Here is a 13,038-nt window from a genome sequence, read left to right as displayed (position 1 = left end):
GCCTACATAGAATATTCCGTTTGAAAAGAAAAAAAAAAAGAAGGCAGTTTATGTGGATAAATGAATAACTATACTTTGGTAATAATGTATGTAGCCATACTGTATTAGACATGCAGCCAAATGCCGTTCAGATCCATATTGGATTACAGCATTGTCTCAGAAGGCATAGATTTGTAAATGCTTCACGGCAGCCTGGTTTTTTTCTCATCCAATTATAAATCCAATCTCTGCTCTTTTCCCCCAATATAACTGAGGACCAAGAAAAATATTACAAATATGAGAAATGTCCTCTATAGGCGGAGGTATCGAGATGTGAGTTTGTGTTTGTCCAACTCAGATTAAGAAGTAAAAATAAAGATACGTAGAAAATTGTTCTCCTACCTTTGGTGCCCTGATGAATATGTAGAGCTATTCCTTTCATTATGATGGTGTAACAAACTTCCTTAACATAGATAAGTATCAGCAAATGACTTTAATTTTATGTTACCTCATGATTTGAAGGTCTAGTTTGAATTGTACCAGGATGAGAAGGAGGCAACCACTGGTGATCCCCTTCAGGTTATGCTTTTATAGGAAGGCATAAGGGAAAGGAAACCCAAATTTAGGATCCATCTGGACTGTACCTCAATCAATCAACCTCCTTCTCTCTGTTCACCTCCCTATCCCCGTTCTAGGATTGCCTCTCACATACCAGTTTTTGCAACCATTTTTGTTGCTCCAGGTTTTCTTATACTTTAATGTTAGTTCCTCAGATACATACTACATGCACATATCTTACTCTTCTTTTGTTTCTTGATATTTGATTTTATTGGGGGAATCAGAGGCCTTTATAAGCTCATCATCTTGCCACAAAGTTGAAGTCGAACATTGTTTTGAAATACAATTGGAGAAGTTAGTATTTCAGACTTAGACTGGTTCTTAAAGATTACCTACTCTGTCTTTTCTTAGTAGATAAATTCTAATGTGTTCAGCTTCTGTTTGAACACCACCTGCCTACAAGCAGCAGCGCATTACCTTTTGGGCCCAGTTTATATAGCTGAAAAATGTTTCTTATATAAAACAGCACCTTCTTATAAAATTTTACTCATTAAATCTGTAGAGTGGCATAGATTATATCCACAGAGTGCAGAATTAAATCCTGGAAGACACAAAAAAGCCACGACTTGTAATTCTTCTGTCTTTCCACCTATGATAAACAAATTGCTGATCATTGAACTATGACTTTTTCTCAAAGTTATGGACCATCTTGGGCTGGCAGGGAATTGGGTTTTCTTTTCTAAGGCTAATGGTAACTTGACACGAAGAAACTATTCAGGATGGTAGGCAGTCACCATGGAACACATAACTAAAAATAAAGCAATTTAAAAAATACGTGGAGAGAATGCAAATTCTTTAACTATAATCAGAAACCCTGGAGAAAACATTCTCAGAGCAGATCTTAATGAATGCTAAATCCATCAATAGATGACGATCACTCTCCATGGGTGTTGGATCTTTCTTTAATGCCTCTCTCTTCAAAGCCTGAGTGTGCAATAAGTGGATAAAAAAAACCTTAAGAAGCATCAATAAGATTAAAGGAATTAAAAATCAGAATTCAGACTGAGTGAAGCAACCTGCGGTTCATTACATTTTCCTTCTGTAAAGAACATAGGGCAATAACACAGCTTTAAATCCTCAAGATAATAATATATATGTTTATACATTGGTTTGTGAACTTTAGCCTGCATTTGAATTGTCTGGAGGGCTTGTTCAAAACAGATTGCTAGTCCCCACTCCATTTCATAGTTGATGCTCGTGCTGCTTTTCCAGTGAACCTTCTTTAAGAACCATTATTCCAAACCTAAATATGTCTAGATTTTAATAGTTGCTGTGTGCTATTTAAAATGACTTCTGCCTTGGAAAATTTATCACTTAGGGTAGTATTCCCTGGATATCTTTAGCAAAATTCTTCTACTCAATGATCCAAGGATCCATGATTCCTGCAACTTTTGAATTTACCATCACATAAGGTCTCATGTACATGGAGACAAAGGAAGTAGAACTGGGCGGGCCACGGTGGCTCAGCAGGCAGAGTTCTCACCTGCCATGCAGGAGATCTGGGTTCGATTTCTCGTGCCTGCCCATGCAAAGAAAAAAAAGGGGAGGGGGACTGTTCTAGTTTGCTAGCTGCCGGAATGCAACACACCAGAGATGGATTGGCTTTTAATAAATGGGAATTTATTTTGTTGGTTCTTCAGAGGAAAGGCAGCTAACTTTCCACTGAGGTTCTTTCTTACGTGGAAGGCACAGGATGGTCTCTGCTGGTCTTCTCTCCAGGCCCCTGGGTTCCAACAACTTTCCCCGGGGTGACTTCTGTCTGCATCTCCAAAGGCCTGGGCTGAGCTGCAAGTGCTGAGATGAGGAATGCCAAGCTGCTAGGCTGTGCTATATTGCGTTCTCTCATTTAAGCACCAGCCAATTAAGTCAAATGTCACTCATTGCAGCAGACACGCCTCCTAGCCGACTGCAGATGTAATTAGCAACAGATGAGATTCACCTACCATTGGCTCATGTCCACAGCAACAGAACTAGGTGCCTTCACCTGGCCGAGTTGACAACTGAATCTAACTACCACAGGGACAAAGACCATAGAGACTCACTTGATTCTTAGCCCCTGGGATGGGGATTGGCACATATCTCACTTCCACTCACACTAATTGAACACACCAGACTACCAAGAAAGTTAAAACATGTTGTCAATGGAAGACCAGCTACTAATCGCAGAGATTTAGACTCAGTATATCTGAGAAGGTGTTCTTGGAGTTTTCAAAGCCCCATTACCCATTGAGTTATATGACTAAATCACAGAATTTTTATTTCAATACTACAGTCAACAACATTCAGTGCCTATTATGTGAAAGATACCATGCTGGGGACTATTAAATATCATTAAAAACAAGCATTAGGGCGGGCCATGGTAGCTCAGCAGGCAGAGTTCTCGCCTGCCATGCCAGAGACCCGGCTTCGATTCTCAGTGCCTACCCATGCGAAACAAAAAAAAAACAAACATTAGCTATACCTTTTTGGAGCTTATAGCATAATGAAGGAGAAGTAAAATGCATGGCCTTTCATGTCAGGCTAATTATGTAAAATTGTGTCAAAAGGCTGCTTCTATTTCTTCCCTTCCCATTTACTCCTTAACTCATTTCAATCTAGTTTCTCCTCTCCATTGAAATTGGTGTTACTAAAATGACCGACAGTCTCTGCATTACCATGTCCTCACATGATTCATTTTCTGAGACACTTTCATATGGTTGACCATTCCCAGTTACACAAAACAGAACTCCTCATTTTGCTTTTTGATCCATTCTTGCCTGGTTTTCCTTTTTTGTGTCAATAGTGGTACCTTCTAGAACTGCTTTGAATTAAGATTCTTCCTTTTCCAATTCTCTGGAATTTGTCCTGGTCCCTCTTGTTTTCTCCATTTGTATTCTTTGTTTGATCATATCCAGTCTCAGGATTTTATTCCCAGTGACTCAAATGTAAACCTCTAACCCAGACTTCTTTGTCTTAAGCTCCTTTTCTGCTTATTTGATTACACTCTTGACTTCTCTACCTGCGTTTTAATAAACATCTGAAACTGAACATTTTTAAAGGGAACAAACTCTTGATTCACCTGCTATTACTTCTCCGGTTATCACCATTTCAGTAAAACGCCACCTTCATTGACTCAGTGGTGAGGGAACTGGAAGTCTCTGTGAGACTGAAGCACAGATACAGTGCCTGAGTCAGATATTCTGGAAAAACTGGGTAGAGCATAAGATGCTAGATTTCAAGATTTCTCATATAATGGAAGTACAGGAGATGTCAGCAACCAGCTATTAACTACGGGTTAGTGGAGGTAATAGATATTGGGATTAAGAAAGCACAGAACTGTGTTATTTTACTAGATAGGACATCAACATGTATGCTGTATCACCCAGGGTGATGGCAGGACTTGTGATAGATTCTGAACCGGTTTTCAGTTTCATAATTGAATTTGCTCGGCCGGCCAGGAGATGATTGGTGACAATGATGAGAAGGATTAGAGGGTGGTACAACCACATGAAAAGGTTTGCAGAAGAGATGGTTTTACTCATTGGAGAAATCATGCTTTGAAATTATTCTAAGGGTCTCATGTTTCTGGAAATAAATCTACAATTCAATGGATTTCAGAGACAGTGTTGTTCTCTAGAGAAAGCCAGGATTTGTTCAATGCTGGGTGTCTCCCCTAAAAGGATTGAAAATATTAATGGAATGTGATTACTGTGGGATGGATGAGGTGAGCAGAAGAGAGAACAATAGACATTGTGGAAAGGTAGAGGGGAGAAGGGAACAGTGAGAGATTAGTCAAAGGAAAGAAAAATAAATAAATGAATAAAAAGAAAGAAAAGAAATGAAGATGAAATGATAATTGGCTAAAGAGACATATATTTTTGGCAGTAATTAAAGATTCCAGAGATAAAAATCATATTGTGATTAGATGGACTCAAAGTCTCATTGAAAATCTCAGTGTTTCTTAAATGGTATTTTTCTAAGCTCCAGGTAGAGTCCTGGAATGAATTATTGAAACTTTTCAAGACTTAACTTCTCTTTTTTGAGAAATGGGGATTATTAAAAAATTTCTTATAACCTCTCAGTTCTGGTTGGTCAAAATTTAGGAAGCTGATCTCCTAATAAACAAAGGAGATAAGGAAATGATATCTTTGTATAACTTCTTGAAATAAGTATGGATATTTAAATTCTTTCAATCATAATTTGGATGTACATTATATATATTTTTTGTTTAAATTTTGCCTCAAGAAATTACCTTTAAATTATTATATTATTAAATCATGAGCAATTTCTCAAAATATTGAAAAGTACAGAGAACACAACATCTCAAAATAGCAAACATACTTCAGCATACCCATAAACAAGAATTCACAGATAAATATCTCTCCTCAATTTTGCTTTAGATCTTTTGTTAATGGAAAGAAAATTAGTTTGCCTTTTAAAAAAAAGAATGATTTCTTGAAGTTTAACTTTGAGACTTAAGATGTCTACTATCTTTTATTCATATATGCCAACTATCTTCCCACAAAAGTGTGCATTAGAATTTTTTGACTATTTTTTTCTTTTTAACATGGATGCTGGGGTTAATTGTTTTATGTCAAATATCGTAAGTAAATATTCTTACTGTCTGGATTTTACCTTTTACAGCATTTTGCAAGAGGTTTTAAAGACCACAGTCTGTATTCCCTGTTACTTCTTCTAATAAAAACCACAGCTCATTTAAGTTATCATCTATTTCTAGATGGTATTTCCTTTTCTTCAACGGAGTAAGACCACATGCCGCGTCATAGAGTCAAACTGTCTAAGGAAGTGATTAAATGCTCAGTTTGAAGGCATCAATCTTGTCTCATCTTTCTACATGCCATTCCCAAGGTGGAGTATTTTGTCTCAGGAGTGAACACAGTTTACATAGTACAAAAAGTATACTTTGTACACAGAAAGTTCAAAATTCAAATCTTATCTCATTTACTTTCTTATATCCTCATCTGTAAACTGCAGATATAAGTGGATGAAGAGAGGCATCTCAGGATTTAAACATTTAAAAAATATTATCCCTTTTATTTTTATAAGAATAAAACATACAGTGGCATACATACACAACTTTGACTATGTTCTTGAACTTTATTCTCCACCATGTTGACATTAAAAATAGTTTCTGAAAGTTGATTTTCCTTAAGTATTTAACTTACATATGTTTTCTTGATAGATTGAGGAAATTGGGTCCATTTTGTAACCATATATATATATATAAAGCTAATAAAATACCTTTAAAATGTCATCTTCCGAAGAAAACTTTGTCTTTTACTGTTATTTAGTTATAATAAAACTGCTGTTGTCTACCTGTTTACAAAATATTTTGCAGAGAAAACACCTAGCAAAAACTATATACTACATGCTAACATAACTCTTTATTTAGTATGTAGAACAGTTAGAATAATATATGGCATGCTGGAAAAAATATATACACATATGTTTAGTTTACTTGTTAATTGAAAAGGAATTTTAAAAGAAGATAAAACTAATAGCAATTTCAGAGTTAATGAAACCATGAAGTTTGAGATTGGTATCAGAAGGATAGCTTTTTCTTACCTGAATTATTCCACATGATGCCTTCATTTTCTTTAGAAATGAACACCATATTTTATAGACGTTCTAAATTTCAAGCACTTTTGAACTTAGTATTTGTCTATTTAAGTCAGTTGAGAAGGGCAAAATGAATTGTTACCAATAAGCAGAGTAAACCTTTGTCCTATGCATAAAATTAGACTTCTTACCCTATAGGAAAATAACCAAATGAATTTGTGTGTGAAGTACGTTAGACTCTGAGAGCATAGCATTCACATTTTTTTCACACAAATATAACATCTGATTTTACCTATAGTACCCTATACCAGTTCTCACAATTTTTCATGGAAATTTAGGGTACTGTTAAAAGCATCAACTAAGTTGCTGAAGAAGGAAAAATTTTATTTCTAAATATTTCCAAAAATATCGTAAGCTTCCTTATTACATTATTGCTCTTTTTTTAAGTGTACTCTGTCAGTTTGGGAAGAGTTTGAAAGGCTGCACAGTGTTTAAAGTCTCTTTTCTCAAAGTTTTTTTTTGGTGGCTGTTCTTGTCATGGAAGTTAATTTGCAATAATGGGACATTGCTTTAATGAGGTGTAGGGCATGTGGGAAGAATCTGCAACATGGGATACTTAGCTCGGCAATTATATCATACAGTCAATCTGAAAAGACTGAAAATAATTAAAAGGGTTAAAGCGTGCCATTTAAAAAAATCTCCGGTAATTGAACTTTTGTTATCTAGTATTCTTGAAAGACATTACAAATAATTCTCCTTAGAAGATTTGATCTTTGAAATGTTTATTTCCCAAACACCAAACTAAGGTGCAAATGCAGCCTATTCAGAGAAATCTATGTCCCAACATGAAATTTTTATTGTAAACATTAGCCTCTTAGTATGCTCTGCATGGAGAAATCAGCTTATCTGCTCCTTAAGCAGCCTTCATTTCATTTCCCCCCACAGACCTCTGAGGAACTTACAGCAAAGTCAGATATTTCAAATGACACTATTATGAGCTTAAATGCGCTTTGGGTTTCTGGATAACTATATAGAAATTCCAGTGAATTCAAAGTCATTGGAGAATTGGGCTGGGAAAAAAAAAAAGGCCTTCTGTCAAAAGGAAAAACCCCTTTATGAATTTGACTTAGTTTCACTGTGATCGAATGTCACACTGCCACATAAATGCCCTCCTCTGAAATCTCTGGAAAGAGTCATTGAAAATTTGGCTTCAGGGTCCATGATTTTCCCTTCTCATTTTTAAATAGTTTTATCACACTCTGTTTAGGAAAACTGAGACTTACCATTTGTATATAAAAGTAAAAGCATAGGAACAGGTTGTTTCCTTCAGGTGAAGAGCATTAATTAAGGACCCTCTATTTGCCCAGCTTTATTTAATGGTATATGGAAAATCTAAAAGGAAAGCAGCGGATTCTGACTCAACCTTCAGAAGGAGATTCTCTACTTAGAGAAGAATGTATTTCCACTGAAAAATCATTCAAGACCATATTTAATCAGCTATGATTTCTGAGTGGTAGAAGTTATATGTATTTGTTTGGATGGATAGAAAAATCACTGTAGGGTGGGTGTTATTCAACAAAGGTTTCAGGATGAGCTTTACAAGAAATTTTTAGGAAAAGAAGAATCGATATTGGGAAAAATGCAAAGATGTGCATTCTAGGTACACAGTGATGTTATATTTTATATATTTCACAATATCCTTCATAATATCCAGAAAACCTAAGAGTGAAATATCCAATAGTCAAGTATCACAGAGTAATATTTTAATTTCTTATAAAGTCAGTTTTGTATTAATGTTTGCGTGAATGAAGCATTTTATGTGCTTAGATTTTAAAGGGGATCAGTAAGTTAAATATTGCGTGTGCTTCCTGAAATCTTAAATATTGAAAGATAATAAAACCCAAATGAAAATTGTGTGGATGAAAACCCAGGCTTTTTTTATTTACCATATTTGTCTGATATATGTTTGCTTAATTGAAGTTATATTCCCTAAGATACCCATACTTGGTTCAAGATTTCTTGTGCCTTTGTGGTCATTTCATCTTCATTTGTAAATATAAGTACACCTAAATTATTTTTACTCTCTATTGCGCACTGGTCTTCCCCATGTTTCTACCATGTCATTTTGCATTGTTCTTGATGCAGCTTGCATATGATCTGTGTATTTTATTTGTATTCTAAATAATCAGCTTTTGACTTTGATAATTTTCCCTATTTTACTTTTGATGCTTACTTCATTCTTTTCTATGCTGGACATTGTTTCTTTTCTTATACTCTGAGTTTTTTTTGTTTTTTGTTTTTTTTTTTACTCTTTTACCTCATCAAATTGCATTTTAGTCTGTTTTCAAACTTTTAAATGTTAGTTTAATGATAAATATAATTGAAAGCTATACTTTTCTCTAAGTCTGTTTTAGCCCTGCCTCACATGGTTTTTAAAATTATCATTCAGTTCTAAGTAACATAAGTTTTTTTAGTTCACAAACATAGGCACAAAATTTTGATGCTGTCATTTTAATTTTTATTTTTATTAGTATTAGTATTTTGCATTTCATTCAGCAAGTAGTCTACATTTTATGAGTTTTCAGACTTACTAGGGCTTCTTTTGTGGCCAAATAAATGGTCTGTAAATATTCCACATATGTTCAAAAACAAGGTGTATTTTCTGTTTGGGCAGGTAAAATTTCTGCATATGTATTTATATGCATGTGTGTGACTTTTACTTTGAAGTATGAAATTTATTGAAGATCTTGATTTGTTTATGAAACATTTAATGGGAAAGGAAAACTATAAGTTATTTGTCACCTTTCCTTCATTTAAAATAAGAGTACAGTGAGCTCAGGAGTGGTAATGGCTTTGCCTACAACTGCTGACATTTTGGGACCTGTGATTATTTGTGGCGTACTGGCCTGTGAATTTTAGGGTGTTAACAGTATCCTAGGTCTCTACCATCTACATGCAAGTAATGTCCCCAGGTCGTGAGAATCAAAGTGTCTCCTGACATCCCCAGATGTCCCTTGGAGGTCGAAATTGATCCCTGTAGAAACCCCCTGCCCCAAGGTCACAGAGGATTTAGTAGCATATTTGCTATCAGAATCCAGATCTCTTGAAATCACCAAGCTCAGTGATCCCTATTAGATTATTCCATAGAGCTAAAATATCAATGAAATGTTCTGAAACCAATAATTAGATGATTTGGATGAATTTAAAAGTGTCCTCTATAAAAAAAAAATTTGGTTTCTGATATGAGCTAGTAATGAATTATAATATTCTTTTAAGTATTTATGCTTTCAAGTATTTCAAGTATAATGATCTGCATGAAAATTTTTCTTCCTTCCAGTTATGACTTTCTCTGCAATATCATAACATATTCCCTCTGTGATCTTGACATTATCCTCTTGAACTTGAGTATATGTCTTTAAAAGTAGAATGATGCTTATCTACAAACTTGATAATTATGGTGGGTAGCGTGACAGTTAATATTATGGGCTTTGAACTATGCTTTGAACTCTGAGAATAGAGTGCTAAATAAGCATTAAACATTGGTAGATAATGAACCAGTTAGTTTCAATACCTGGTCACAAGTTGAATATTACAAACCTAAGAGAATTATTAAAGGCCTTTAATCATAAAGTCAATGACTATGTCATTGTCATTCTGTTAGGATCATTAGTCACTAAAGTGAAAGGAAAAAAACCTTTAAAAATGATGAGCCAGAGTTTTCTTCTGAATCCAGTATTTAAAAATATACCACAGTACATGTTATTGGAAAACACAACCTTATCCTAAAATAACTGCCGAAATTAACATTTAACCTAAGGTATGGAAATGTTCATCAATTTAAAGCTTTATATGCATGTGATAATTAGTCCAAAACCAGGTCTTTTTGAGAAAAAAAATGTGTATATGCTTCAGATAAACGACTAACTTCTTTTTAAATATAGTATTATTTAATGTATTGATTTATATCTATCAGGGAAATATGTAAAAATCATTACTTAGAAACTTTGGTAAACCAGATCTAGTTAATAAAAATTTATCAAAGAGTAAGATTAAAATCTGTTTGAGAATTTTAACATACAAATAAAATTACATAGCAATAACTATGAAAATTTTAAAAAGCATATCACTTGATTATGTTGAAATTTGTTGAGTTAATATGTTACCAGATCATAAGTCCACGTTTTTTTTTTTGTTTTTTTTTTTAGGAACTTTGCTTAGAAACTAAAATCACTGAATTCTGCTAAAATCATTATTACTTTACACCTTGGGAAAGTTACTTAAATTGAGCTTTATTTCCCTCAAAATGTTTTCATCAAAACTAAATGAAATAATGCCTGTGAATGGCTTAGCACACTGCTTGGTACTAATAAATTTTAATTACTATTGCTTCAGTTATTATGAATTGGAGAGAAATACAACAGGATTCAATTTTCTGTAAATCAAAATAGTACTTGCCCAATTGTCATGAATTTGATGCTAATCTAGTACCTCTTTTCCCAACATGTAGTTACTGTTTTGGTTTACTTCCCTAGAGTGCTCTTGAAAGGTTAAATAAGGTGACTAAGGAAAATATACCTATTAATGAAAAGAGAAGGAGTTTGGAACATATTATTTCCTGACGGTGGGGATATTGCTTTAGAGAATGTTAGGAAATTTTCTGCTGAACAAGAAGGGACTGTGAAAACATTTGTAATACAAAATTTATTCATGGAGGAAATCTCAATGTAACAAATGTTATTCAGTAAGAGAACATTTATACCATATACTCATACATGCATAGACACACGTGTATGTATGATGTAAATGTATTGTAAATATACCATTCACTGTATTGTAATGCCATTGAAATAGGAGTTCACCTCCAATGCTAAATGATATAGAAGACAGTAAGAATATATGATGACTTAATTCTGAATGGCTCTGTAGAATTGTAAATCTTGCTGTGACCGATACATTGCCCCGAGGCAGAGAATTGTATTTTTTTTGTCTGTATTTCAGCCTACCAGATTAAAATTGCTGAAGTTTTTAAGGAAAAGAGTAAATTTTATGTAAAAAATCAGCCTAATATCCAGTTTTTGCTACAATTCATCATTTTTAAATTCTTCACGGCTTTATAATAAATGAATTTGATATTTGAATCACTACAGTAGTACCAGTTCTTGATCATTTATAAATATATAGATATATGCATTTGGATAAACAGCAAGTTTGCAGACATGAGAAAAGAAAGTATAATATAGAAAGAATAGCTCCAAACTTGAAACCAGAAAACTTAAATTCCTATGCCACCTTTTCTTGTTTTGGCTGTGTAATTTTGGACAAAGCAATAAAATCATTGCTCTACATTTTTTTGAAAAATGCACCGGTTTGGGTATACCATGTCTAAAATTCCTTTCAGCTGTGTGTCTATGAAAACTACATATTTCCATTATCATTTTGTCAAGGCATCTTCTACTGTGATCAGATTCAGCATGTAATTGATTTCAACTGCCCTACCATCAAATAATTTGTTAAGACACAAGAATATTCAAAGTGACTTGGCTTTGATGGTTTTCTCTGTGTTGAGGGAATGTTGATTGAATGGATGGGTGAATGAGTGGATGGATGCATGAGAACATGTAGACAAAGAGAGAAAAGGAGAGAAAAACACAAGAGAAAAATGAAGAGAATAACTCTGTTACCTCAAAGGAAATTAGAGATTCACAGCATATAATAGTCATGCTTCTTTTAAATTTATTCTTTTTAAGATTACTTAACATGAAGTATGTACATATGCATTAGGCAAAATTAGATGAGGTAAAGAATTTAAATTTTGTAACTGGAGAAGACTTAGCTGTCTTGAGTTTTATTTGCAATTTTGAATCTGACAGCAGTTTTGGGCAGTTGTTTCGTACGTGTCTTTTCAGAAGCTGTCTTGAGTTTTATTTGCAATTTTGAATATGACCTTAAAGTTTGGGGCAGTTGTTTCGTACATTTCTTTTCAGAAGATATTGTTTTAAAGAGAAATTAATTGTACAAGGGTAGTGTAGATGTGCTGATACATGCTTGCTTTTGATTTTTAGAATCATTTTTTAAAAAGTTATTTCATGTGTTAATTATCGACGTGAGATATATAGAGCTTGCTGTGAGTTTGTTGAACCTTAAAGTGTGAAAATTTGTTCAAGGAACATGTTAAGACCCTTCTCACTATTTTCATAGGATATGCTAAGTTAAAGACACTTTCTCTCCTCCAGTATCTTTCCTGCTAAACAACATTTCCTCCACTTGCCTCTTATATATGACAAAAAATAATATAAATATTCAGCCTAAAAACTAAATATATGATCAGTGCCCTCATGAATAACTTGGGTTTTCTTGAGTTATGATAATACTTATAATAATAAATTCACAGGCATAGATTGTTTAGCATACGTTTGCAACCTTGCTTTGTTTTAATTTAAGGTTGGTTGCAACTTTCATTGTACTCTGAAATTCTTATGCTTAAATTAATATACGAAAAGACTAATCAATGAATATATTTCTTAAGTATCTAATATATTCAGGGTCACTTATAGACACTCTAAAGTAAAATATATATATTTATGTGGAATAGTTTCCACTGCTCAGAAAATTATGTTCTTCCAAGGAGACAAAGATACAACCATAGTGGAGACAACCCCAAGGGTAAAGGCATGTAGGTGGAAAATCTTGGAATGTTTTTGAGAGTTATTGAGTTACTCAAGTTAATCAATTCCTTTTAAGGTTTATTTAGCAGATGTATTTGCAAATGTGAATTTGTGTGAAATATTTTTGTGGTCTAAAGTACCGATTTATTTTAAATGCACAAAATGTATTCACACACACACACCACACACGCAAGTATGTTACATATATATATCATGC

The 13,038-nt window shown here is 33.8% G+C and overlaps 1 protein-coding gene across 3 annotated transcripts in view; it reads left to right on the top strand.

Annotated features, from left to right (window-relative positions):
- Nucleotides 1-13,038, top strand: part of GRID2 (glutamate ionotropic receptor delta type subunit 2) — a 1,588,850-nt gene that overhangs the window by 257,226 nt on the left and 1,318,586 nt on the right. The gene's annotated exons all lie outside the window — the stretch shown is intronic.

Source organism: Tamandua tetradactyla, chromosome 24, assembly GCF_023851605.1.
Source record: "Tamandua tetradactyla isolate mTamTet1 chromosome 24, mTamTet1.pri, whole genome shotgun sequence".
NCBI lineage: Eukaryota > Metazoa > Chordata > Mammalia > Pilosa > Myrmecophagidae > Tamandua > Tamandua tetradactyla.
The sequence above is the reverse complement of the archived record's forward strand: the minus strand, read 5'-3'. Positions and strand labels throughout refer to the sequence as shown.